The 26,073-nt window shown below is 47.5% G+C and overlaps 1 protein-coding gene across 6 annotated transcripts in view; it reads left to right on the top strand.

Annotated features, from left to right (window-relative positions):
- Window positions 1–316: 316 nt before the first annotated feature.
- Window positions 317–26,073, top strand: part of BMAL1 (basic helix-loop-helix ARNT like 1) — an 82,083-nt gene continuing 56,326 nt past the window's right edge. For 3 of the 6 annotated variants that reach the window (XM_081934155.1, XM_081934159.1, XM_081934154.1), the window contains exon 1: window positions 399–613. The gene's annotated coding sequence lies outside the window, so the exon portion shown is untranslated. Of the gene's footprint in view, window positions 614–26,073 lie in introns of all 6 variants that reach the window. The other 3 variants (XM_081934156.1, XM_081934157.1, XM_081934158.1) reach the window with 3 other exon arrangements.

Genomic DNA, 26,073 nt, shown 5'->3' with positions numbered 1-26,073 from the left:
CAAGGAGCAAATACACTGCAGAAGCAGACGTACGTTGCTCGGCACAGCCACAGGGAGAATCGCCAGGCAAACGGGGATCCCCTCACAGGACCTTAACATCCGGGTCTCACCCGTTCCAAGCAGCTACTTACGCAATTCCTCGCAGAGCGGGAGGGAGGGAGCGCGAGAGCGAGCGAGTGCGCACGCACACCCGCGCGACAGTCCGCTCTCGCTCCCCCCCCCTTCTCTCGCAAGTTACAATCGTTTAATCGGGCGGGCACGAGCAGAGTGTTATCCTCGTTCTGACTCGTTTACTCTTCAGCCGCACGGTTCGGATTGGTCGGCCGGGTCGAAGGCGGGATCTAAGCACCCTCTTTTGGCAGAGTATTGGGCGGCAGGCGCAAGCCTCGTCCCGCGATTGGCCAAGAGGCGAGCAAGGGCTTGATGCGGGGGGAGAAGCCATTGGCTGGAAAGTAGGTTAGTGGTGCGACGTTCAGCGGCAAGCCAGGCGGAAAGTAGGTCAGGTATAGGGGTTGCTGGTGCCGGCCGTCGTTTGCATGGGCTACGCCGGCGAGCTGCTGCGAGAGGAGAGCACGGACGAGACCCCCCTCACCTCGTTCTCCTTCTAAGCACGGTGAGGACCGGGAGGGGGCGGAGGGCTGCTGCTACCTGCAGCCGGGCTGGCGAGAAGGGATCGGGGCGGCGGCGTTGAAGGAGAGGCGAGGCGGTGGAGGAGATTCCCCTTTGGTGCCCGCGCGCGACCAAGGGGATTCCTCGTTTGGAACGTTCCCGGGCAGGTTGGGGAGGGGAGGGGGACTTCTGCCGAGGGGGTTCCCGCGCCGGCTGCATTCTGCTTCGGTCTTCTCTCCCTTGGACAGGTGGGCGGAGGAAACGAGCCAGCGCAGGTTTATAGTGGGCACGTTGTTTTTTGGGTGGGAGCCCACGGACGGGACAACCGAGGGCAGGGGAAGTTTTCAGGATAAGGTTTCAGGTGCGGCGAGCCTTTTTGGGGGGGGGGAGGAAGGGTGGCGGTGGTGTTTCCCGTGGCTTCCCCAGTCTTGGGGACGACGGGGAAGACGTTTCCTCCTTGGGGGGGCGGGTGTCTCCGGAGGCATGATCGGGGCGACCCCCTCGGGAAAGGCGTGGGGAGGGGAATGGGGAACGGGGGTAGGTAGGGGGAGGAATCCATGCTTAGGTAGAAAAGAAGGGTCCCTTTTCCCTCTGGCTTCTATCGCGGGGCATTTGCTCTGGAGAGATGTGGAAGTGAAATTAGATGCTCTTCCTCTTGATTGGAGAGCAGGAAACAGCGTTTATTTACATAGGGTTGTCCTTAAAAAACCCGTAGCCTTGCAGTGGCAAGTTCCATGCCGGGTTGTTGTTTCTCTCTCTCTCTCTCTCTCTCTTTTTATTTCAAACCAAAATCCGGTCCGATGTACCTGGGGTGGAATTTGACGTCGGAACTTGTCAAACCCCCCTCCCCCCCAGTTTACTTGCTGGTGCCTTTTCCCTCTTTTCTTTATTTTGGGAACCGGACTTGCTGAAAACGCAGCTTCTAAGGAAAGCTGTAGTTGACCTTTTAATGTTTCGGAGTGGAAATCACGGCAAACGTTAGGAGTTCATTCGTAAGCATGTGAAACGACAGATACGCGGAGAGTCGAGGAGAGAGAAAGAGAGAACGGGCTCGGTTTCCCTAAGAAGGAAACCTGTTTACCAAATTGGGAGTGAAGTCCTGGTGATTTTCATCTGGACCTAACTTTCTGGTAATTGGACATATGAGTCACTTTTCTGGATTCTGGTGCTTTAATTTTTTTCCTATGAAAAGAGATGTCAGCTATGTGTTAATGGAGTCTTCTCTGGTTTAGATTTATAAGTAAATCTCAAGATGTTATAATTGATAAAATATTTCTCTGAACTACTAACAGTTTAATGAAGACCGCATGTATGTGGTTCTTGCTTTTAGTGCATGCCTATCGCAACCACATTTTCTTTAAAAAAAGCTTGACACATCAGGCAATATTCCATCATTTCTTTAATGCAGATCTCATGCATAATTATATATGTTTCACGGTATCACTGAGCATAAGTTTACCTCATTTCAGCCTCATGATAAAATAAAGCCTGAGTGAGCTTGGTTTAAAAAGTAAAGCCCCAAACAAGCTGTTAAAATATTTTTAAAAATGAGGGCATTAAAATATCTAGAATGGGGAAAAAATTATTGCGTTGCTATTTATGAAATTTCTATCATAAGCCTAACAATGTATTCTTTTATGTATTTGGAGGAATTCCTGCTGTGTTTAAGGAGACCTTATTAAGCATTGCTTCCTGAAATTTATTGGCAAGATGAACTTTTAAAGGTTAAGATAATAATTTGAAATCTAATCTTGGTGTCTGAATAGTTTGAACTTTGAAGTATCTGGTGCTCTCCTGAGCATGATTGCTTGTTCAGGTGTTTCATACCCACTGAGTAACATCATAGTTTGGACTTCCCCTCCCCCCAAAAGCTCTGAAGGACCAGTATCCCTTTTAAAAGTGATAACATAGAAACATCAATTTCCTCTTTGTTTCCCTTGTTTTGAAATACTCTTTCTCTTTCTAAGAGTTTTCTTGCATCCATCTGTCTCTCTCTCTCCATCCTCTTTTCTGTTAGAGTTCTTTTAGATTAATTTTCTTCCACATACACTAATACTCAGGGCAACTGTAAATAATGTCTTCATTGTGGAGTCTCAGAGGTGCTCTCTAAGCTTGGTTGTTTGCTTGCCAACTAGGTAGCATCATCCCTGCTAGTGAGTGTTGATTTGTTCCCTGTTTATATACAGTAGCTTTCCTCCCCTGCCACCAGTTATCAATAGATATATAAAGATAAATCACTTTTACACACCATTCAAAAGAAACAATATGCTAAGAAGGAAAGAAAAAGATCAAAACACATCCTCTCCAGCAACCAACCTCCAGATAAGTGGGAATTAACACTGGACAAACAGTACATTAATCAAGAAATGCCAAGGAGAAAGCCATTCTTCCATGAACACTGGCATTGTATATAAATAGAAAGCAAACCCCACACTCACTAGCATTGTGGGACTAGAATATAATTCCAGTCCAAGAAGTTCTTTCGATTGTTAATATACCATACTTAAGAGCTTCATTTCTGGGGCAAAATGTATAATAATGGGAGTTTTGGAACAGACATCACAAAATATACCCTTGGCTGTCTTGCTCAGACAAAGAATATTAGGAGGAGCCTCAAATGCAAATACACCTCAATATGTGGTTAGGAATTCAATTTTATTTTTAAGCAAGGTCTTTTCTAAGCACAAAGTGAAGTTAATGAGATATATGATATCCTTGGTCCACATAATGCAGGGAGTTTTCCTTTCAGTGGAAGTAATTATGCTGTGATTCAGTAGTTATTAATAGGTTGGTTGCTTTAGCTTTTGCTTTATACCATATCAGAAAACCTTTGACCCATTGGGCCAATGGGGCCATTGTTTCAGAAATATTTCCTTGCCAGATTCCTCAAATTATTCAACAATGGCAGAAGTTCTCATATATTGTCTTCACAAGAGAAGTTCTTTAAAAACAAGGGAAATATTCAGAGATGCATCTATCTTAAAAATAGCCCATGTTGAACTTATAGCACAGTCAATATCCGGAGTTGACCACAGGAAATGTTTTATAAAAGCTTTAATATATACCATAGTGGTATATGATAGATACCAGACAAGAATACCATTATTGAAGCTCTATACACTATTAATCTCCCAGTGAATTTAACTAAAATTTAATTTTGTATACAACTCGGTTGCAGATAATGACCCACAAAACATAGTTTTTAAAATGTCAGCCATATGACAAGCAATTAGTGGGTGGGTATTTTTTTTAAAGAGAAACACCACATGTATTTCAAAACTATTGTAGTTGGGGGTCAAGTGTGTTAGTTTCATTACCGTTCTCACTGACAATAATACCCAGTAAGCACCTGAGGGTGAACTGTGCATCCACTTCCCACATAATAGGATCCTGAATATGCTTGTTCAGATTAAGAACATTTTCATAGCAACAAAGTATTTTGATCTCAATGCTAAGAAAATACAATATTTCTGCAATTAAAACACTGCTTTAACTGAATCTCATATGATAATTTTTTTATGCATAGGCTTCTGGTATAAACTCATAATTAGAGAGGTACCTGTATTAAAATTAGTGTTAATTACTTACAAAGAAGTGTGTTCAAGACTATGTCCAAATAAAAAAAGATAATCTTGACATTATGCCTAACATATTATCTGTTGTAGCCATATTACTTCCAAACAACAGACTTAATTAATATGAATACCTGCTCAAAGTCTGGATTTATACATTAGAATGTAATACAGCAAATAAATACATGTAATTACTTAAACTATCAAACCTTTAGTTTATCTAAAATTTTACATTGCTTCATAAAATGTTCATGGTTGGAATAGGGATAATTGTTGAAAGTATGCACTGAAGTAATCTAGGTTTAAGATTGCTTTGGTCAACCTTTTGTCAACTGTATGAGAAAGATAGAAATATGTTGAGCCCAAATTATGACAGCTAAGAATTTTTTTAATGAAAATACAAGAGTTGGAATGTAACTAATATATTTCACTAGACATTCTCAAAGCTGTTTTTGAGCAGTAACTGCAAGACAAGAAGGGCCCCCCAAATTACCCACTGGTCATGAAAGGAGAAATACAGTTCCATCAAACAGGTAACATCCCAAACCCTGAAGGGTCCAACAGCAGCAGTAACTCAGCCATGTTAGGAGAGAGCTGAGGTCTGCTTTGCTCCACCCAGACCGAAATAGCCTCCAGATACTGGGTCAGTATATTGACAGATTCACCTGTGAGGCTCAGGGTTGTGGCGTAGAGCTAGGTATCATCACTATACTGATAATACAGTATAGTGTACTGTATTATCACACTAGTGAAAAATCTCATCCAATGGTGTTGAACAGGAGAGAGGAGAGTGTTGAGACTTGAAGCATTCCACATAAGAATGCTTCACAGCCGTGATCTCTTTTCCCCGCACCACCAACCACTGAGGAAGAATGTGAATCACTGGAACCCAGTGCCTCCCATTCCTAAGCCCTACAGCCAGGACAGAAGGATACTATGGTCAACAGTATTGAAAGCCACTCCAAGATCAAAAAGCACTGGGAAGGATGCATCAATTAATGCATCATCCTCATGCTGCTCTGCCAAAAGTCATCAACAAGTGTGAACTGTGCTGTCTCTGTACGGGATCCTGTCCTGAAATCAGACTGAAATGGTCGAGATAATCTGTTTCCTCCAAGAACCTTTGTAACTGTCATCTGGCCAGCTTTTTTTACAAACTTCCTCAAGAAGAGAAGGATGGAAATTGGCTAATAATTGTTGAACTGGGAAGGGTCCAGTGATGATCTCTTGAAGTGGGGGTGTACCATTGCTTCCTTCAAGGTCTGATAGGAACATCCCCTCTCTCAAAGAGGCTGAAACCAGCGCAGGAACCCACCATGTGGTCATCTCCCAGATTTCTTTAATAACCCAGGAGAGCCAGCATTTAACAAACAGGTGGCTGAACTAATAAACAGAAAAACCATATCCATTTCCTTGGATACAGCAGAATCAAATTCAGTCCAGATAGGATCACAAGATCGTCTTTTGGACTTGCCTCGTCGGAATCTAACTGAGCGATTTTGTCTGAGTGATTTTGTAGGAATATTCCTCAGTGTGGCTTTGCAGATAATTCTATGCATTCCCCACTCTCTGAACAGCTTACCCGAAACAAGGGCATTGGACAGCTATCAGGAGAAAGAACAGGGTGGAGGAATAGCAACTTCTCACTCTCCTTATCACCACGATGTAGACTCCCACTTCTGTTTGGTTGGATACACTCTTTGACTTTCTCACACATTATTCTAGGCATCACCTCTAGCATATCATCTCCTGGAACTCTCAGAAAACCAAGGACGACTCTCTGATTGGTGGATAGAAAGAGGTTGCATAGGAGCAGTCTGATCTAGGGTGTCAGTCACATGCCTATGCCAGGCTAAACCCAAACTGTCTTGCTAAAACCCCCAAGCTCCTTCTGGGACCCAAAATGGTCCATCAGTTGCCTGGGGTGGGCCAATATGTTAGGTCCTGTCAGATAACAGAAGTGGCAGATTATATATAGTAGTGATTAAGGCTACAATGTTTACCTACTTAAGTAAAAATAAATTCTACTTTTGAATACAAATATATATATGATTGCTGAGTGTGATGGGAAGTTTGCCTGAAAAGAATTCTCTTTACATGAATGTAGTTATATATTTTGACAGTAATTTCATCTATTCTGCTAACAACCAGTAAGGTTATGGGTGAAGAGAATAGGAAAAATGTACTGCATTAGCGACCTTATCCTCTTACACAATACACTATAGAGAACAGTATAAAGTAGCCCCTGGCATAGTTCAGAGTTCTGCTTAGAACTAAAGAGAATACAATATATAAATGGGCATGTTTGAAAAGATCAGAAAAATACCTCCTCCACATTCACAAATGAGAGGAAAAGCTAATCACTTACTGAGGTAAATGGGGGGAAAAATCAGTAATTTCTCACACCTCCTGAAGCGAAATGTTTGTAGGTACATACTTAGTATGATTAAGCTGTCACCGACGCACATCTCTTTTTTATGTACAGAATTCCAAAAACTAGTTGTTGTTTCTCATTGTCAGGAATTCCAGCTGTGCTTCCTTCTTCAGGAGTTACCTCTTAAAATATCATTGGATAGTGACAGTATAGTGTTTATATCTTGATTTGTTGTCACGGAGAACTTTTAACTGCAGGAGCATTCATCTTGATAATGTATTAATTTGATTTACATAAATGTGTTGACAAAGCTTTTGCCATTACTTTTTCCTGATTTTTTTTGCCCAGCTTAATATTATGACAGTCCATGACATTTCAAAAAGGTGAGATAATATTCAAAGAATAACTTCTAGTTTATTTAGATTATACACCAGGAGAAAAAGATTTGCTGAATGAGCAGTTGTGTGTTATTGTTTTTGTGACCTTACCGTAGCCAAGGGGCATTTTTGTTGTTGTTGTTGTTGTTTTGCATTGTAACAAGTCACTTCCAGTTCATCTTTTTTTCCACATACAATCTCAATAAGTTTTATGTGCTGTACATGAACGCTATAACCTTTTCAACCTCATGCTATTTGAGAAGCTTGGTATTAAGAATTTCAACAGCCCTAAGATGTTTCCAAGTCAGCTGTACAAGCTGGAACAACTTGTGATATTGGTTTGATTCCATGCTGTAGTGTTCTAGTTGATTTCTAGTAGGAACCATGCCATTACGCTTATCCTGAAGCAAACAATATTATCAATGAATGGCATTAACAGTTCTAAAGTTCTTGTAACTTCAGTCACAATTCAGTGAAGCTTATTCATAGACAAAACTTAAATAAATTATACAAGTCAGATTATCTACTCAGAAGAAAATCTTCAGGTCAGCTGGAACTGGAACTGACCTCAAGTAGATCTTATGACTTTTTTTTGAAGATTGCTACAAGTCTCATATTCCCACTGAACAATGTTTATCCTGGCTTGCAATACAGTAATAAGAAATTTAGTTCCAATTACCTAAAATGCATCATGTGACAAGACTGCAGTGGAAGGCTTGTAAAACTCTGGCAATAGAAAATAATCATTATTTTAGTTTAAAATGCATTTTTGAGCTCTTTGAAGGAAATATCAAACAAAGCACCATATCTAATGTGGCAGAAAAATAAAGTATTTGCCTAGCTTTCTTTTTGGTTCAGAGACTATATTTTTCAAAAATCCTCCAGGAATTACTTTTTTAATCTCACTATATATTCAGGTTTAAAACTTATTTAAAGATAAACATTCAGTGATATCCACTTGATTTATATCCCGCCTTAGAGGAAAGTAGATGTGTGGAGTTTGCCATGTTATATTTTCACAACAATATCATGCCCTAGTAAGGGCTGAAAGACAGAAACTGCCCCAAGGTTTTATTTATTCTCCAAAGTAAAATTAGGAATGTGCTACAATGTAATGTATAGAATAGATTTGCCTGTGTGCATGAATCCTACTGGGTTTAGAAAGATGATTTAGGAAGCTTCATTAAATGGGCCTAATATATTCTAAATCAAATTCTTTATTTATCAAAACTTTTAAAAGTGACAGCATTTTAAAAAAATGTATTGAAGTGTACTTTGTGTGTACTGGAATGCTAAAATAGGGTTGAAAAAGTGGAAACAATTCCTTGATTTTTATTTTGTTTTGGAAGCACAAGCAGTTGCTATGAGGCACGTATGAATTATTATTCCAATTTGTTACAGATTACTTGATATTTTATTGACTACTTGATAAGCATAATCTGTATGCAATAAATGTTGCTTTGCCTCTTAAAAAATGTCATTCTTGTTTTGCTTACGCCAATAAAAATAAAGATGTTAAGGCCATTTATCAGTTGTAATGTTTGATCTAGTACATAACAGCCTAGCTGTTGGAAGTGTAGCTATACTACAGTTTCTTGTAGTACACTACAGCTTTGGTTTTATCTCTCTTTTTCTTGTCCTCATAATCTGTTTTTATAAGTAATTCAACATGCAACGTGGATTAAGTGTGAAATATGGAATGTTTATGACAACTTGCTGAAGTAGAAAATGCACCGAACTCTTTCTCCTTGTGGATTTATTTTGGTGATGTTCTGGCAATGCAGTGACTTCTCTGCTATAGTTGATATTCTCATTGTGCTTTCTTCAGAGACGTATTTAGAAAACAGCACAGGGAAGATACGAGCATAAGGAAGAAATAGCTGTGGAAATGACCATTGGCTTACCTGAAGGGTCCTTTTCTGTACACCGCGGGAGAGTCCAAGCAATGGGTTAATTCAGTCTGCTTGCCCTTAGGACTGAGGAACTTTTTTTCCTTTAGCCACACCTCCTGGTGTGGTCAATCCCCAGAATTATTAGAAAGAGTCAGTTCGTGAGGACGGAGCGAAGTGTTCAAGATGATGTTCTGTTGACACGAAGAACCCGAATCCCGGCATTAGACAGCCAGGGTGGGTTGGACTCTCCCGCGGTGTACAGAAAAGGACCCTTCAGGTAAGCCAATGGTCATTTTCCTGTACACCGCTTGGAGAGTCCAAGCAATGGGACATACCCAAGTTATTGTCCATCCAGGTGGGCAGAAGAAGGCTCCCGGGATTCGGTCTCTGACACAACCGCCTGGAGCACACGCCTGCCAAAAGACCCCTCAGCCGAGGCGAAAATGTCCAATTTGTAGTGTCGTATGAAGGGAGATGGAGAAGACCACGTAGCGGCCCTGCAGATTTCCAGAATCGAGGGCTGAGTGGCCCAGGCTGCAGAGGTAGCCGCGCTCCGTGTAGAGTGCGCGGTAATGCCGCGCGGGACAGCCTTGGACTGGCACTCATAGGCCGACGCAATGCAGGCTCGAAGCCACCTGCCAATCGTGGACGAAGAAACCTTCTTCCCCAGGGAACCTGGCTGGAAAGAGAGGAAGAGAGCCTCCGACTTCCTGAACTCTGCAGTGCGAGTGATGTAGACCTTCAGGGCCCTCCTGACATCAAGAGTATGCCAGGAACGCTCCCTGGGATGCGACGGGTGCGGGCAGAAATTTGGCAAAACAATGTCTTGTGCCCTGTGAAACCACGAATTTACTTTAGGGGTAAAAGTCGGGTCCAGCCTCAATATGACCCTGTCAGGATGGATGACGCACAGGTCCTGCCGAACAGACAGGGCCGCCAGTTCGGAAACCCGTCGAGCGGACGTGATGGCTATCAAGAAAGCCGTCTTCAGCGTCAGAAATCGAAGGGACGCCGTGCGTAGAGGCTCAAACGGTGGGCCAGAAAGGGCCCGTAGGACCACGGACAGCTGCCAGGTAGGGTAGCGATGAACGGTGGGAGGACGGAGGTTAGAAGCGCCTTTGAGAAAGAGGCGCACCTTCGGAATCTTGCTGAGAGGGAAAAGAGGATCGCCCGACCAGACAGTGGACAGAGCCGCCACCTGGCGCCGAAGTGTGTTTGGAGCCAAACCTTTGTTGAGCCCCCCTTGGAGGAAGTTGAGGACTCTGGAAACAGGTGCGGTCGTTGGCTCGATGTGTAGCCCCTCGCACCACCTCGCAAAGGCGGCCCAGGACGCGTCATAAATTCTGGTGGTTGAAGGACGTCTAGCCGCCTGAATGGTAAACACTACCTCCTCTGACAAAACTTCGCCCTTCAGTTGGTCCCCCTCAAGTGCCAGACGGCCAACTGAAGCCACTGGGGCTCCGGATGAACAACGGCCCCCTGGCTGAGGGAGATCTGGTCCGGTGGAATGCGCCACGGAGGAGACACCGACAGGTGGACAAGATCGGCGAACCACGACCTGCGGGGCCAGTGTGGAGCTACTAGAAGAACCTCTGCCCCTTCTGCGATGACCTTGGCAATGAGTTGAGGTAGGAGAGGTAGAGGAGGAAAGGCATACAGCAGTTCGCGGGGCCACCTGCAACGCAGGGCATCCGTCCCCTCTGCCCCCGGGGTGAAGAACCGGGAGTAGAAGCGGCTGAGCTGCTTGTTGTCCCTGGACGCGAACAGGTCTACAGCTGGAGCTCCGAATCTGCTGGACAGCTGGTGGAACAGGCGAGGGTCCAGTTTCCACTCCGCGGGATCTATGGTTGTCCTGCTCAACCAGTCCGCTTGGGTATTGTCCACTCCGGAGATGTGGTCGGAGCGGAGGGACTCCAGGTGGAACTCCGCCCAGCGGCCCAGGGACTCCGCCTCCCTCATCAGTGCTCTGGATCTGGTGCCACCCTGGCGGTTGATGTGCGCCTTGGTGGCCACATTGTCCGTCATCAGAAGTTCATGTTGACGATGAATAGACCAGCGGAAATGGCGCAGGGCCAGACGAGCGGCCCTCAGCTCCAGGAGGTTGATGCTGTAACTGGCTTCCACTTGGGACCCCTTGCCCTGGACTCCAAGGTGACCCATGTGGGGCCCCCAGCCGGAGAGGCTGGCATCTGTGGTGATGATCAACCTCTTGGGCTCCTTGAATAGGTGGCCCTTGAGGACGGCCGGAGACACCCACCAGCGGAGAGACCTCTTCACCTCCGGCGGGATGCGAATCGGCCTGGGCGAGTTGCTCCTGGATGCCCTCTGGTGCGGTAGCAGCAGCCACTGGAGCGCCCTGGAATGCAGGCGGGCCCACGGGACGATGGAGATACAGGAGATCATCTTCCCCAGCAGCTGCGACAGAAGGACCACTGGAGCCTGCCTCATGTGCATCACCTTGTGGGTTATGGACCTTAGACCGTCCAACCTGTCTTGGGAGAGGAAAAACCCTGCACAAGTTGGTATCTATCACCGCCCCCAGGTGTATAAGTCTGGTGGTTGGGATGAGGTGGCTCTTCTCTATGTTTAGAGAGAAGCCGTGGTTCCTGAGGAACCTCATGGTGATCTGAAGATCCCGCAAGGCCTGCTGTCTGGACGACGACTGGATAAGAATGTCGTTCAGATAGCACTGGAGCCTTACAGGCCTGCGCCTTAGCTGAGCCGCCACAACCGCCAGAACTTTGGTAAACGTCCGAGGAGCGGACGAGAGGCCGAATGGAAGAGCTTTGTACTGGAAGTGGCGACCGGCATAAAAGAAGCGCAGGAACCTCCTGTGCTGGGGACGGATCGGGATGTGAAGATATGCCTCTTTCAGATCTATAGATGTGAGGAGATCTCCCTGTCGAATCCCCGCCAGAATGGTTTGCAGGGACTGCATCTTGAACCTCCGATAGGCGATGTGCCTGTTGAGGTTCTTGAGGTCCAAGATGGCCCTCCACTCCCCCGAGCTCTTGGGTACCAGGAAGAGGATGGAGTAAAACCCCCTCCCTTCCTCGTCCGGAGGGACGGGTTCCACGGCCCTGATGTCCAAGAGGTGTCTGACCTCCTGGTCCATGCGCTCCCTCTTTTGAGGGCAGGTTGGGATGGGACACCGAATGAAGTTCCGGGGGGGGAGGGATAGGAACTCCAGGGAGAGGCCTCCCCTGACTATTTGTAGGACCCAAGCGTCCTCGGTGGTCTGGGCCCAATGGGAGGCGAACAGCTGGAGCCGACCCCCAATGGGAGCTGAGTTCGGGCAGTCACTTTGACTTACGGAACGGCCTGTTGGAGGCCCCACCGCGGTTATACTTGCGGAAGCCGAACTGTTGTCTGCCTCTGTCCCGGAAGGACGCCCTGTCCTGGGACCTGTCGCCCTGCTGACCGAAGGACCTATTGGAGGGAGAGAAGGAAGAGGCAGAGGTGGAAGGTTCGGAGGCACGAAAGGACTGCCTCCTGGGATAGGGAGCGGCCTTGTGATCCTGCTTTTTGGATAACAAAGGGAGGACCTTCCTCTTGTCTTTGGACTCAATGAGAAGAGGGTTCAGGGACTCGCCAAACAATTTAGACCCTTTAAAGGGGGCGGAAGCCAGTTTCCATTTGTTTTTCTGGTCCGCTTGCCAATGACGGAGCCAGATCAGGCGGCGAGAGGTGATATTGGATCCCAGCGCCCTGGAGGCAAATTTGGTGGCGTTGAGAGATGCGTCAGCAGCGTATTGGGAGGCCGCAATTATCTTAGACACATCCTGGTGGAGACGGACGTCTCCCGCCGGGAGCTTGGTCAGAAGCTCGCGCAGCCAAATCACAGAGGCCCTGTTGAAGAAGGACGCGGATGAAGAAGCCCTAATGGCCCAGGCAGCCACAAGGTGAGTTTTGTGGCACGCCTTTTCCGCCTTCTTATCCTCCGCCTTAAGGCCTTCCAGGAGGTTGGCCGGTAGGGAGGAGTTAGAGGTGAGGGCAGCTATGGGCGGGTCGACAGTAGGAAGGGCCAGAAGGTCCTCCAGTACTGGCTCCATAGTATAGAGTTTCCTATCTATCCCGCTGGGATAGGACTGCGTGGCTGGCTGAGCCCACTGGCGCTGGATGAGGTCGAGAAACAGCCCCGGGACTGGAACCAACTCCTGTTGGGGAGCGGGGACATTGAACATGACCGCGTTGGGATTAGCCGGAGTGGAATCTGCCGTTGGCGCGGCCGATTTGGGCTTGATCCCCACCCTAGTGGTAGCCTTAACCTTGTGAAGGACAGACTTGAAAAGGCTGGGCTTGAACAAACCCGCAAAGGCGGGCGCCTCAGGGGAAGGTCCTCGTCATCCGAAAGACCTAGCACCTCTGGGTCAGGGTCCTCAATGGCGGAGACCTCACTGACCACCGAGGATTCCAAGGAAGGGTGGCGAGCTCGTTTACTTGGAGGAGGAGCGGCCTGCTCGGGTTTGGGGCCCCTAGGGATCACTGCAGGGGGATCCCTAAATTTCATGGCCTCCGTGATGCCCTTGGCAATGGCACGGGCCATCAGCTCCTGCATGCGGGGAGAAAGTTCCTCTTGATCAGAATCAGGATCTAGGGCCTCCTTTAGAGGGGGTTGAGCTCCACCCGGCATATCGTCTATGCTAGCATCCCCAGGGGGAGGAGCTTGTTCACAGGCCCAGGAGGGGGCTGGGGAAGCTGGCTCCGCAAATGACCTGTTTGGAGACAGGTCCTGGGACTCCACCTCCTCGGCAAGAACCATTTGGAGATCCTCCCGGGAGGGGGGGAATTCCGGAATGGGACTGCTCCCTGCCTGCCTGGCGTCTGGCCTTCTCAAACTGCTTGTCAAGGGCCCGCTGGCGCCTTTCAGCATCCTTGGCCTCAGCCACTGAAGGGGTTCTGGAACGATGTTTCCCAGAACTTCCCCCACCACTCTTGCCCGCACCCCCGCTCCCCGATGAGGAGGAACCCTTGCTAGGGGCCTGAGAGAGGCTTGGCCTAGTGTCTTGGGAATCAGGGGGACTGGGCAGGTCCATAGTCAATGACCACACAAGATGGAGCAAGGCTATGACAAGGCAGTAAAGGTAGAGGCGAGACTGGTTTGCTGCAAGGGGAAAAACAAAAGAGGAATCTGTTAAAATTGCTAAATGCACAGTAAAGGATTCAAGGCATTCAATACATATTAGGGGTCCCTTGCTTAATACCAGTCGGAGGCCCAGGGATAGGATTGAGGCCTGCACCTAGGCGCGAGGCCCCGCAGGAGAGACAGGGAGGAGAATGACTAGCGAAAAAAGGCTCTGGCCTGCACTTAACATAGGCCTCCTCCCTGAGCCGGTATGGTGACCGTTGCACGGCCCAGGAACCAGCGCCGCTCGCAAAAATAGGCAAAAGGTGAAGGTGGTGGTCCCAGCCTGGAAGCCCTTGCCAGGCCCTGCCACCTCCAGCGGTCTCCCGATAACGAGGCTGATGCAAAATGGCAGCCAGAAAGGAGCACGCTTTTTTCACGCCTAAAATGGCCGCCGCAACAGCGTGGGGGCGAAGGGAGAGCGAGGAGCGAACGCGCCTTAATGGCGACGATCGCTCACTCCTCCCTGCGGCAGAGGTCCTCTAGCAGGCGGGGGAATGAAAAAACTACGTCTAAAATAGCAAACGAGGGGCCTGGGGATGTAGGAACCTCGCCGCTGCAGCCGCGCCGTTTTAAACGACAAGCGGCAGGCCTCCGAAGCCGTCCTTTTGAGATCGGCTGAGGGGCACCCCCCCACACACCTCCTAGCTTACCTCCTGGCCTTTAAGAACGGAGAATCTGCTGGAGGAAAGCGCAGCAATGAAGAGGAAAACGTCTCACAATGTTGGGGGAGATATCAGGAAAAGAGAAAAAAATGCAAATAGAGAGTCCAAGCCAAAAAAGGATTAATTCAGCTCAGAGCTCTAGCTAATTACGTCCAAACGGGCTGACTGAGGAATAATTCTGGGGATTGACCACACCAGGAGGTGTGGCTAAAGGAAAAAAAGTTCCTCAGTCCTAAGGGCAAGCAGACTGAATTAACCCATTGCTTGGACTCTCCAAGCGGTGTACAGGAAAAGTGTTAGATATTGAGGAAGTATGCTGATTAGGGGTCAGGTCAAACAAAGTTGATTGAGGATTGTTAGAAAGAAGCAACAGATAAGGCAAATAAAAGAGCAGTTTAAGCTGAGCTGAATTCATAGGCTTTGGAATATTTGAGGCAAAATAGTAGATCTATTTTAAAAACCAATCTGGGTAAGAGCCAAGTGGAGATGTTGCTGTTTTTATAAAAGAAGCATGTAAATAGGGCAGTTAAAAACAAACAGAAAACGAAATTGCAACAAACTTGGCAGTAGTAGTAACTGTAGTGTTTGCGAAGTTTCTGAACGGTGGAGAAAAAAAGAATGATAAAAAATTGTGCTTGGTGTTAAGCCATTAATATTTTATATATTTATAGGCATATAATTTTGTGTAGAGTGCTGGATCTGGAAATCTGCTGTACAAATCATTCCTTACTACTGTTTGTTTAAATTATCACTACTCTAAGCTATTTTGTGATTTTATGCCATAATTATTATGCATAGCTTGCTAACTTGATAATTGTGTACAGCAGACCACTGCCTTATATCGCTTTTGAAGATAGTAAGTAGTAATAATGATTAGCAGCCCATGCCTTATCTCTTGTTTGTTTCTATGTTGTTAGATTGTATACCACAATATATGGCAGCTAATAGGTAGCCTATTTAGAGGTATAGGTTTGGGTAAATACCACAGTTGTGGTTTGCTGCGTGGATGTGAACAGTCACACTCAGTCATGTAGCAAAGAAAGACTCCTGGACATTTGATTTTGCCAAGAATGTGCAGGAAGTCCTCAACTTACAACAGTTCATTTAGTGACAGCTCAAAGTTACAACGGCACTGAAAAAAGTGACTTATGACCATTTTTCAGAGGTATGACCTTTGCAGCATCTCCATGGTCATGTGATTAAAATTCAGATGTTTGGCAAATGGTCGTATTTATGACCGTTGCTGTGTCCCAGGGTCATGTGATCCCTTTTTACAACTAATGGGGAAGCCGAGTTACTCAACAATCCTGGGTTCCTGTCTTATCAATTTCAGTGAGTCATTTAACAATTGTGGCAAGAAATGTTGTAAAATGGGACAAACTTCACTTAACAAATGTCTCACTTAACAACAGAAATGTTCGGCTCAATTGTGATAATAAGTTGAGGACTACCTGTACTTTACTGAAGCTTAAGTGGTTACAGAAGTATAGTATAAGCTGAATCTGAGGTTTCCCCATGCAAACAGTACAAAGTAAATTTTCTTACCATCCCCCCCAACTATCTGTAAATGTCAAATTAGGTGCTTGTAGGAATGTCAAATTAGGTGCTTTAGGAAACAGGTTCTCGGTTCCCAAGTCTGCAGATTGATCTTGCCTGGCTGGCTGAAGCTTCTCACAGAACGCAGCTGAGCTTCTTCTTCCTTACATTCCAGTCTTTCCTTATACACCCCGCCTCCATGGCTAATGTCAGGCTGTCAAATCATGAAGCTTAGATAGGAGAGATGCCGCCATGACAGCGGAAGTTAGATTTAGAGGAAGAAACTTCCCAAATCACTGTTTTACAGAGAGTTACGATGTGGAGTACCCTAACTTTTTCTGTGTTTGGTCCCTTTAAATTTACAAGTTTCTTAGTCACTAAAACAACTCTTAGCAATGCCTCACATTATCTGACATTTTTAAAATCCTTCCCTGGATAATAAAGACTCTCCATTATAATCAGTCATAATAGGAGATGGACAATATTATCTTAAATGTACAGAACAGGAACTATTACACTAGTATACATACTAGTATAAATTCAGAAGGTTGATTATCTACAGTATAGAAATGGGCCATTCTCGGCGCTGCTTGGAGTGTCCAAGCACGGGTTAACATCAGCTTGCTGCCCAAGGACTGAGTTCAAATTCTTGTAGCTCCGCCTCTTGCTCCCCTCAGAGGCTCAGTTTTAAAAACTCAGTCGCCCTACAGGACGCAATTTGGGGAGATCCAGTCCTTGAGCAGCAGACTGGACCCTCTGGTTAGTGTAGTTTGCTCCTTTTAAGTCAAAATTTTAAGTTTAGTTAGCTCCTAGATAGAAGTTTGTTATTTTTTAGTATTTTTCTTGTATTTTTCTTGTATTTTCGACCTTTGCTGTTTGAATTTCACGCGCGAGCCAGGCTGCCTGGAGCGCGACTCGCTTCTCGCAGCGACGAGAGCGATCGCACCGGAGGGGGTTCGTTTGGCGGCTGCCAACGAACAACTGGGGAGCAGGTAGGAGGCTAGGACCCCAAAGGACAGCATTAGGCTGTAGCCTTTTCCCCCGGTGCCGCTCCAGGCACGAAAACGCGAACGGCGGCCATTTTTTTTCAAAAATTTTGGCGCGCTTTTTTTGGCCGGGGCTTTTAGCCTCATTGCGTTGCCTGCGCTCTCTGCAGATCGCCGCAGTAGGATTGGAAGAGGACCATCGCAGGGTCTCCTGACTGGATCTCTTCCCTCCAGACCTACAAAGCGGCCGCAGGGGTTCTTTTGGTCTCCAGACCATTCACCCTTGCCTTCTTCAGCGCGGATGTGCTGGCTTCCAGCCTCATCTCAGCCAGAGCCATTTTCCAGCCACCACTTGCCTACAGCAGGAGGATCCCAGCGATGCAAGCCTCAGATTCTCCAGCACCTCAGCCATCGGGAAGGATTCCCAACGCTATGGAGAAGCAAGTGGATCAGCAGGCTGGCCCACCAGCAGCTAAACGCAGCAGGACCAACCCTGCTGCTAAAGGTGAAGGGGTGGGATGCCCAGCTAAGGGGAAGGCTCCTAAAGCCAAGCAGCCTTCTAAGGCTGAGGAGAGACTAGCTGCTAGGAGGCAGAGGGCCCTGGAGAAACAATTCCAGAAGGCCCAATCTGCCCAGCAGGCCCTTCCCCCAGCTCCTACTCCTGGGGAGGAAGGGGTTCCTGTTCCATCCACCTCCCAGAAAGGGAGGAATTTGATTTTTCCCCTAATCCTTCCAGGGCCTCTATGGGTTCCCCAGGCCATTCCCTGGCAGCAGATTCCCTTGATGAGGCAGACTCTCTGGTAGAGGAGGGTTCCTTCATCTATTCAGTAACTGGGCCAGATACTCCTCAGGCCCATGATCTTCCTTTGCCCAAAAGCATGCAGGAGGTGGTGGCAGAGGCCATCTCTCGGGGTATCACTGATGGGATGATGCTGCTGGCATCTAAGTTTCCCTTTGCCTCTGCTAATCCCAGTAAGGGAAAACCGGCTAGGGCACAGGGGCCTCCAGCTAGGGAGGCCTCACCTGCCCCCTCGGGCATCAGTGAGGTTTCTGATTCAGAGGAGGTGGAGCGTGATGCTCCAGACCTCTCTGAGGATGAAAATCCTACACCAGAACCGCCCCCCTCTCTGGGTCTTTTCAACTCTTCCATGTTTCGGGCTATCCTGACCAAGGCCCGGGCTGCAGGACCCCAAATGTGCCTTCCAGCCCCTAGGCCCAAACCTGCCTCGGATCAGGCATCCATGGAGACCATCGGTCCCCAGGACCCAGGGGCAGGGCTGTTCAACGAGGTTTCTCCTCCCCTAGACTTGGTTCCAGCCCTTCAGCTGTTCCTCGATATTATCCAACGCCAATGGGCCCAGCCTGGTTCCTTGGCAAACCCCAGTGGAAACGACAAGAAGTTATATACCATGGAGGAACCTCTGGAGGAGCTCCTAAAGCTCCCCCAGGTTGATGACCCCATTATGTCCCTTACCTCCAATTCGGCTCTACCTGCTGAATTACTGGAGGGGCTCAAGGCAGAGGACAAAAGGGCTGAATCATCTTCTCTCAAGACGCATATGGCCACTGCTTGGGCCATGAGAGCTTCTTCTGCCTCTTCCTACTTCGGAAGGGCAGCTCTCTTCTGGCTCCGCAAACTATTGTCCGGCCTACCGGCTGGGGACACTAAAATGAGACAGAACGTGAATAAGATCATAGCAGCCATAGAATACTCGGCTGATGCCTCACTTAGTGCCACCAAGTTTTCCTCCAGGGCATTAGCCGCCAATGTGACCTCACGTCGCCTGCTGTGGCTCCGCCACTGGCAGGCAGATGTCAAGGCAAAGTGGAAGCTGGCTTCCGCTCCCTTTAAGGGTGGGAAGCTTTTTGGAGAGGCTTTGGATTCCTTTCTGATTGAATCCAAGGATAAACGCAAGGTACTCCCAGCCATGACCAAGAAACCTGAACGCAAGGGCCAGCCCTTTCGTAGGGGTTCCTTTCGGGGTTCCGAGCCTTCCACCTCCTCAGGTGGTTCCGGCCGTCCCTTTTCCCAGTCACAGGAACGTTCCCAGGACAGACCTTTCTACAGGGATAGAAATAGGCAACAGGGCTACCGTAAACCTTCCCGAGGGGGGTTCTCCAACCGCCCCTTCCGGAAATCCAAGTGATCGTCACAGGGACCCTCCCATAGGCGGCCGTCTCCAACTCTATGCCGCCCAGTGGGAGGAGACCACGACGGACGCGTGGATCCTCAACACGGTCCGTCACGGCCTGACCCTGGACTTCCTTTCCCCCCCTCCAAAATCCCGGGTTCGCTGCCCCACTCCCAGGTCACCTCACAAGCTCCAACTAATGAGGGCGGAGATAGACCACCTTTTAGAGATAGCGGCCATAGAAAGGGTACCCGAGGGTCAGGAAGGCACAGGCTTCTATTCCATCCTGTTCATAGTCCCCAAGCCATCGGGAGGGGTGCGGGCAATATTGGACCTCAAGCGACTCAACAAGCATCTAGAATACAAACGCTTCAAGATGCAGTCCCTGCAGACCATCCTGGGTTGCATCAGACAGAGAGACCTCTTGACTTCGATAGACCTGAAGGAGGCGTACCTGCACGTACCGATTCACCCGGCGCATCGCAGGTTCCTGAGGTTCCAGTTTGCCAACCAGCATTTTCAGTACAGAGCCCTTCCCTTCGGACTTTCGTCGGCCCCACGCACTTTCACCAAACTGCTGGCCGCCATCGCAGCTCACCTACGCTCAATTCCAGTGAGGCTGGAGTGTTACCTGGACGACATCCTGATCCACTCGTCATCCAGGGAGCAGGCACAGCAGGACCTCAACACCACCATTCAGGTCTTGCAACAGCACGGCTTCTCGGTCAACCTGGCCAAGAGCCATCTCAACCCGACCCACAGGATCCAGCATCTCGGCACCATCATCAACTCGGAGTCCTGCAAGGTCTTCCTCACACAAGAGAGAGTGGACAGCATCAGATCCCTCGTGCGGAAGATCCGGTCCACCAGGTCAGCAACGGTAGTTTCCCTCTCCCAACTGCTAGGGAAGCTGGTGTCCTGCATTTTGGTGGTCCCGTGGGCACGCCTCCACGCGAGGGACCTCCAGTGGTTCCTGCTGCCCCTCCAGAGACGCATGGCCAGCAACTCCAAGAGGGTGATACGTCTCCCTCCCAAGGTAATTCGTTCCCTCCGGTGGTGGCAGTAGGATGCTCTCCTGAAGGGCTCCTACTTCAAGGAGCCAGAGCGCCTGGTCATCACGACGGATGCCAGCCTCTTCGGGTGGGGGGCGCACCTTCAGAACCAGGTGATCCAGGGCAGATGGTCGCCAGCGGAGCTCGCCCACAATATAAACTGGCTGGAGCTCCGGGCTGCCAGACTGGCCCTGCGACATTTCCTCCGGCTGGTCAGGGACAAAGATGTGCTGGTCCTGACCGACAACATCGCCACGAAAGCGTACATCAATCATCAGGGCGGCACACGATCCCTTGCTCTGATGACGGAGGCGGAGTCCCTGGGTCGGTGGGCGGAACGGCACCTCAGATCCCTGCAGGCGGACCACATCTCGGGGGAGGACAACGCGACTGCAGACTGGCTCAGCAGATCCACCATCCAGAACACAGAGTGGCGCCTTCACCCAGAACTGTTCCGTCAGCTGTCTCTGCGATTCGGCCTTCCAGTCGTCGACCTCTTCGCGTCCCCGGCCAACGCCCAGCTACCCAGGTACTTCACGAGGTTCCAGTGCCCAGGGGCGGAAGGCACGGACGCTCTTCGCTCTCGCTGGCCCCCGGGTCTGCTGTATGCCTTCCCGCCTCTGCCGCTAATCCCACAGGTCATCGGGAAGATTCTGGCAGAGGGAGCGGAGATACTGCTGGTGGCTCCTCATTGGCCGAGGAGATCCTGGTTTGCTGACCTGATCAGTCTCTCAGTGTCTCGTCCCTGGCGCATTCCTCAGGACCGCATATCCCTCAGCCAAGGGGCCATCCAATACCCGGAACCCCAGTGGCTGAAACTTGCCGTGTGGCACTTGAAGGGGAGATCCTGAGGCTCAGCGCTTATTCGGATAAGGTGATCCGCACCATCCAGGCATCCAGACGTCCATCAACAGTCAGAATTTATGAAGCTACCTGGTCGGCCTTCTCCCGCTGGTGCCTTCAACACCAGATCTCTGCCACTTCTGCCACCGTTCCCCAAGTTCTGGACTTCTTGCAGGACGGTCTTGACAGGGGTCTGGCACCCAATACTCTCAAACGCCAGACTGCCGCCTTGGCCTCCATCCTGTCTACAGAGTCGCGCCTGCTCCTCAGCAAACACCCGCAGGTGCGCAATTTCCTCAAAGGAACCACCAATCTGTCTCCTCCTACCATCCACAGGTATCCTACCTGGGACTTGTCCGTGGTGCTACGTTCTCTGTCCGGGCCACCATTTGAACCTCTTCGGACAGTTGGACTACGCCACCTGACCCTCAAGACGACATTCCTCATTGCCATCACTTCGGCACGCCGGATCTCTGAACTGGCAGCCTTGTCAGTCAGAGAGGACCTTTGCATCATCCACTCCGACAGAGTGATATTACGACTGGACCCGGCATTCGTACCAAAAATCAACAGCGTTTTCCACCGCTCGCAGGAGGTGATCCTCCCGGACTTTTGTCCGCATACCAAACACTCCAGGGAACGTGAGTGGCATAAGCTGGACGTCCGCTGTGCCCTGTGGATCTACATGAAAAGAACAGCTCCTTTCCGCAAGTCAGAGGCACTCTTTGTGTCCTTTCAACCTGCCACCATGGGCAAGAAGGTCACTTCCACTACAGTAGGGCGCTGGATAAGGGCGTGTATCCAGTTGGCCTACGAACATCAGGGCAGGCCGGCGCCTCCTCGTATCACTGCACACTCGACAAGAAGTGCTGCTACATCGGCTGCATGGGCCACCCAAGCATCCATTGAGGACATCTGCCGGGCTGCTACGTGGTCAGGCCTGTCACCGTTTGTCAAGCATTATAGACTGGACACCTTTGCCTCGGCTGAGGCAGCCTTTGGGAAAAGAATTCTGCAGAGGGTTGTGGCTAGTCCCGCGCCCGTGAACAGTTCTTCCCTCCCTGGGGGATCATAGCTTTGGCATGTCCCGTGCTTGGACACTCCAAGCAGCGCCTAGGAGAATGACCGTTGGCTTACCTGAATGGTCTTTCTCTGGGCGCTGCGGGAGTGTCCAACCCCACCCTATCAGGTGTCGCGGGGTAGTTCTACATTGGATTTGGACTATTGCATTGACAGTTCCTTTGGACACTCCTTCGTTTTTAAAACTGAGCCTCTGAGGGGAGCAAAAGGCGGAGCTACAAGAATTCGAACTCAGTCCTTGGGCAGCAAGCTGATGTTAACCCGTGCTTGGACACTCCCGCAGCGCCCAGAGAAAGACCATTCAGGTAAGCCAACGGCCATTCTGAAGATGCATTTTCATTGGTACTACTGCTTATGCTTAAGGATTATTTTTATTTAACATTGCAATGGAATGAATAAGAGGTAGTAATTTATCAAGAATAATTTGTAATAGGTTTATAAATATTTGGACAAAGGATTTCCAAAAAATTCCTACATAGAGAAAAGAATGTTATCATGTATCTGCTTTTCTTAAAAACTTTCAAGAAAGGGAAATTAAAACTGGCTAACAGGTTGCTGACTTTAATATAAGCCCACATAAAAATATTGTCTCATAAGACTGCAATTCTGTGCCTGTCTGTTCAAAAGCAAACATCAGTATGTGGTTCTTTCTTCAAAATAAATGAGCATAATTTTGCAATCTTGTTTTCTGCCACACTTTTGGCTCCTTTGGTAATTGTAACTTCCAATCATGCCTCAAAATATGCTGTGGAAACTCTTCCAGGCCAGAATTGAAAGCAGCATGAAGGACTGTATCTTTGAATAAACAGAGTTGGCACTTTAGAAGTCATGTACGGTAGCAAAATACTGAGAAATAGAACATTTGCAATTATATTATTATCACTGTCAAATGCTGCATTACTTTTTAAATAGGCATGTTTCAAATTAGGAGTGCACAAAACTTTCAAACCGTTTGAAGTGTCAAACCTCTGGCTCAAACCACTTCAAATGGGTGAAACCATTCAATGGTTTTGTGCTCAAACAGAGCTTTTTCAAACTTTTTTTTTGGTGTGTGTGTGTGTTTGAAAGAAATTATTTTTTACATGCTCTTTATTTCAGGAAGCTTTCTAGCAAATGAAAATGGATTACTGTTTTGATATTTACAAAGAGTCATGATTCATAATTATAATGCGGCATTTTAAAAGACAATAGATGTTGGAATGTACGATGAACGGGGAAAGCCAAAACAACTGGTACTCTAGAGGTTTTGGATTATATCTGGACAATTGGCCATCTTATTTCTGTACTTATGTAATTTTTGAAAATTTGGATCATACAATCTCAATTTAGACTTTACTCATTGTATCTTGTCTGGGTTTGTTGTTAATATTCCATAATTTGTTAGAGCTGCCCTTTAGGAAGTGATTGGTCAATTGGGCAGTGTTATTAGACTTCTAGATTTCTTTTGAAGTTTGGTTATTAAAACCCAGCTCTTTAAAGGGAACTGACATAGTTTGAACTAAATCCAGTTTATGTACAGTTTCTTTCTCCTATTTTTGCTTTCCTAAAAACTGCTGTGGAAAGTGTCCCAACTTTTGAAACTATTTTAGAGGATTAGTATGGTTTTGCCCATTTCCTGTTTAATTGGTCATCTACTAGATTGTCCCAAAAGAGCTTTTTAATATGGCTATTGAGACATTATCAGGCACAGGTAGATCTGTAAAAAAAAATCGCAATTATAGTCAATGAGGCCTAGAAATATGTTTCTGATGTCTTGGAAATGAAAAAAAATTATCACTGGTACACGACAGTTTACTTACTGCAACAAGTCCATATTCTAATTATGATAACTGTATAAATAATCTGGAATGAAGTAAAAATCTTTATCCTTTTTAAACTTTAGTTTTGTTGGGTGTTTAAAAAAGAAATAGAGGGAATTTGCATGCTGTTTGGATTTTTTTTTTTTTTTTTGCATTTGCTCATTTATCAAGTCAAATTGAGCGTAACATTTTTGTTGATGAAATATTACTTAAAGAAAAACATCTTGTTATCTCCATCGTGCATATTCATTCATTATGGATATTCACCTTGATATGTTTGAGTTTTCAGAACAAATGTTCAGAAGAGAAATTACAAAGTAGATAAAATATTTTCTAAATTTTAGAAAACGCATTTACTAAATGGGGGAAATTGTTAAAGTATCTTTTCACAAGTACCGGTATGTAAATAACAGCATTTTCATTATAGACTTTAAACCAGTGGCTTCCAACTTTTTGGGCACCAGGGACCAGTTCTGTGGACAGAGGTTTTCCACAGCCCAGAAGGTGCATGGTGTCACATGCTGCCTTCATCTCGTGGATGGGGCTTTGCTTGTTTGCGCGGCTTGGTTGCTGGCATGCCATGGACTAGTGCCGGTCCATGGACCAGGGGTTGGGAACCCCTGCTTTAAACATCTTGTTGACCTTTCCATCTTAGACCTTGTTCCACACTAATTTTTACGTGACAAAAGGTGACACAAGAGTATATATCTTATTCATCACATGAGGTATGTTTCACAGGACAGCATCCCATGAGGCAGTCCTATCTCAAAAGAAACCTTATGAACATTCATGGAAGTTTCTTTATCATTTAGCGATAGCAATAGTACTTAGATTTCACAGTGCTTTACAGCAGAGTTCACCAAACTTTTGGACCTCAGAAACCACTACATTCATAATTTTAAATCCCGTGGACCACTAATATAATCTGCCTAATTACCAGCTGGGTGGGCATGGCAAAGTGGTCATGTGACTGGGTGGGCATAGCCAATTCGATGTCAATTTATGTTGAGGGGTGCCTTGCCAGCATCTACTCGCCACTCCTCACCTCCCCATCAGGGCTCCTTAGGGCCCCAACAGGAAGCAATTGCTGGTTAGCTAAGCAGCCACCAGAGAAAGAGCTGGCAAAACAGCTGGCTCAGTTCAAACAGTTGGATCTCACCGAGAAGGAGGCTCAGCAGAAGCACCTCACTGAAGACTATGAGAATAGGCTTTCCTAGCAGAGGGAAGACCTGCAGGAGAGCAAGGCCAGGTATTGGCGCCTGGAGGCTCAGCGGACTGAGATGGTCAGCCAGTTCCAGGCCACGATGCTGTCCCACGGGAAGAAGGCCTATGGCTCTTCGACACCAGCAACACTTCCCTCCAGCCTTCGCCCAAAGCCCTGCACCAGGAGGCTGAAGCAGACCCCAAGTCAAAATTTATCTCCCCCCCCCTCCGATCCACACAAAAAGACCCCGAAGGGGGAGACTCTCTGCAGCAACACAAATGTTCATTGCACATATCTGGCCCAGGGGCAGTAGTTTGAGGACCCCTGATTTAGTGCAAAGTAAAAAATACAAATAATTTTTCTGTGGACCACCAAAATGTTCTCATGGACCATCAGTAGTCCACGGACCACCAGTTGGTGACCACAGCTTTACAGCACTCTCTAAGCAGCTTCCAGAATCAGCATATTGACCCCAACAATCTGGCTCCTCATTTTACCAACTTCAGAAGGACGAAAGGCTAAGTCAGCCTTGAGCCGGTGAGAATCGAACTGCCGAACTGCTGGCAGCCGGCAGTCAGCAGAAGTAGCTTGCAGTCCTGGATTCTAACCACTGCACCACCATGGCTCTTGAGGTAATATTTAGGTAATATGTCCATTAAAATAAGTGCAAGCACCACTAAAAGGAGGCTTTTCTCTATTTATATGAAGAAGTTTAGCATTGATTAATTTCTGTATGTGTGGAAAAGCAATCAAATGACATGTTTACCATGCATTCAATCTATATCTCTAGCAATGTCACAAATTTGTAAATAACTGGTGTCTTAATT

Source organism: Natrix helvetica (assembly GCF_964273705.1).
Source record: "Natrix helvetica genome assembly, chromosome: 1".
NCBI lineage: Eukaryota > Metazoa > Chordata > Lepidosauria > Squamata > Natricidae > Natrix > Natrix helvetica.
Note: the sequence above shows the minus strand (reverse complement) of the source record. Positions and strands in the feature narration are given on the sequence as shown.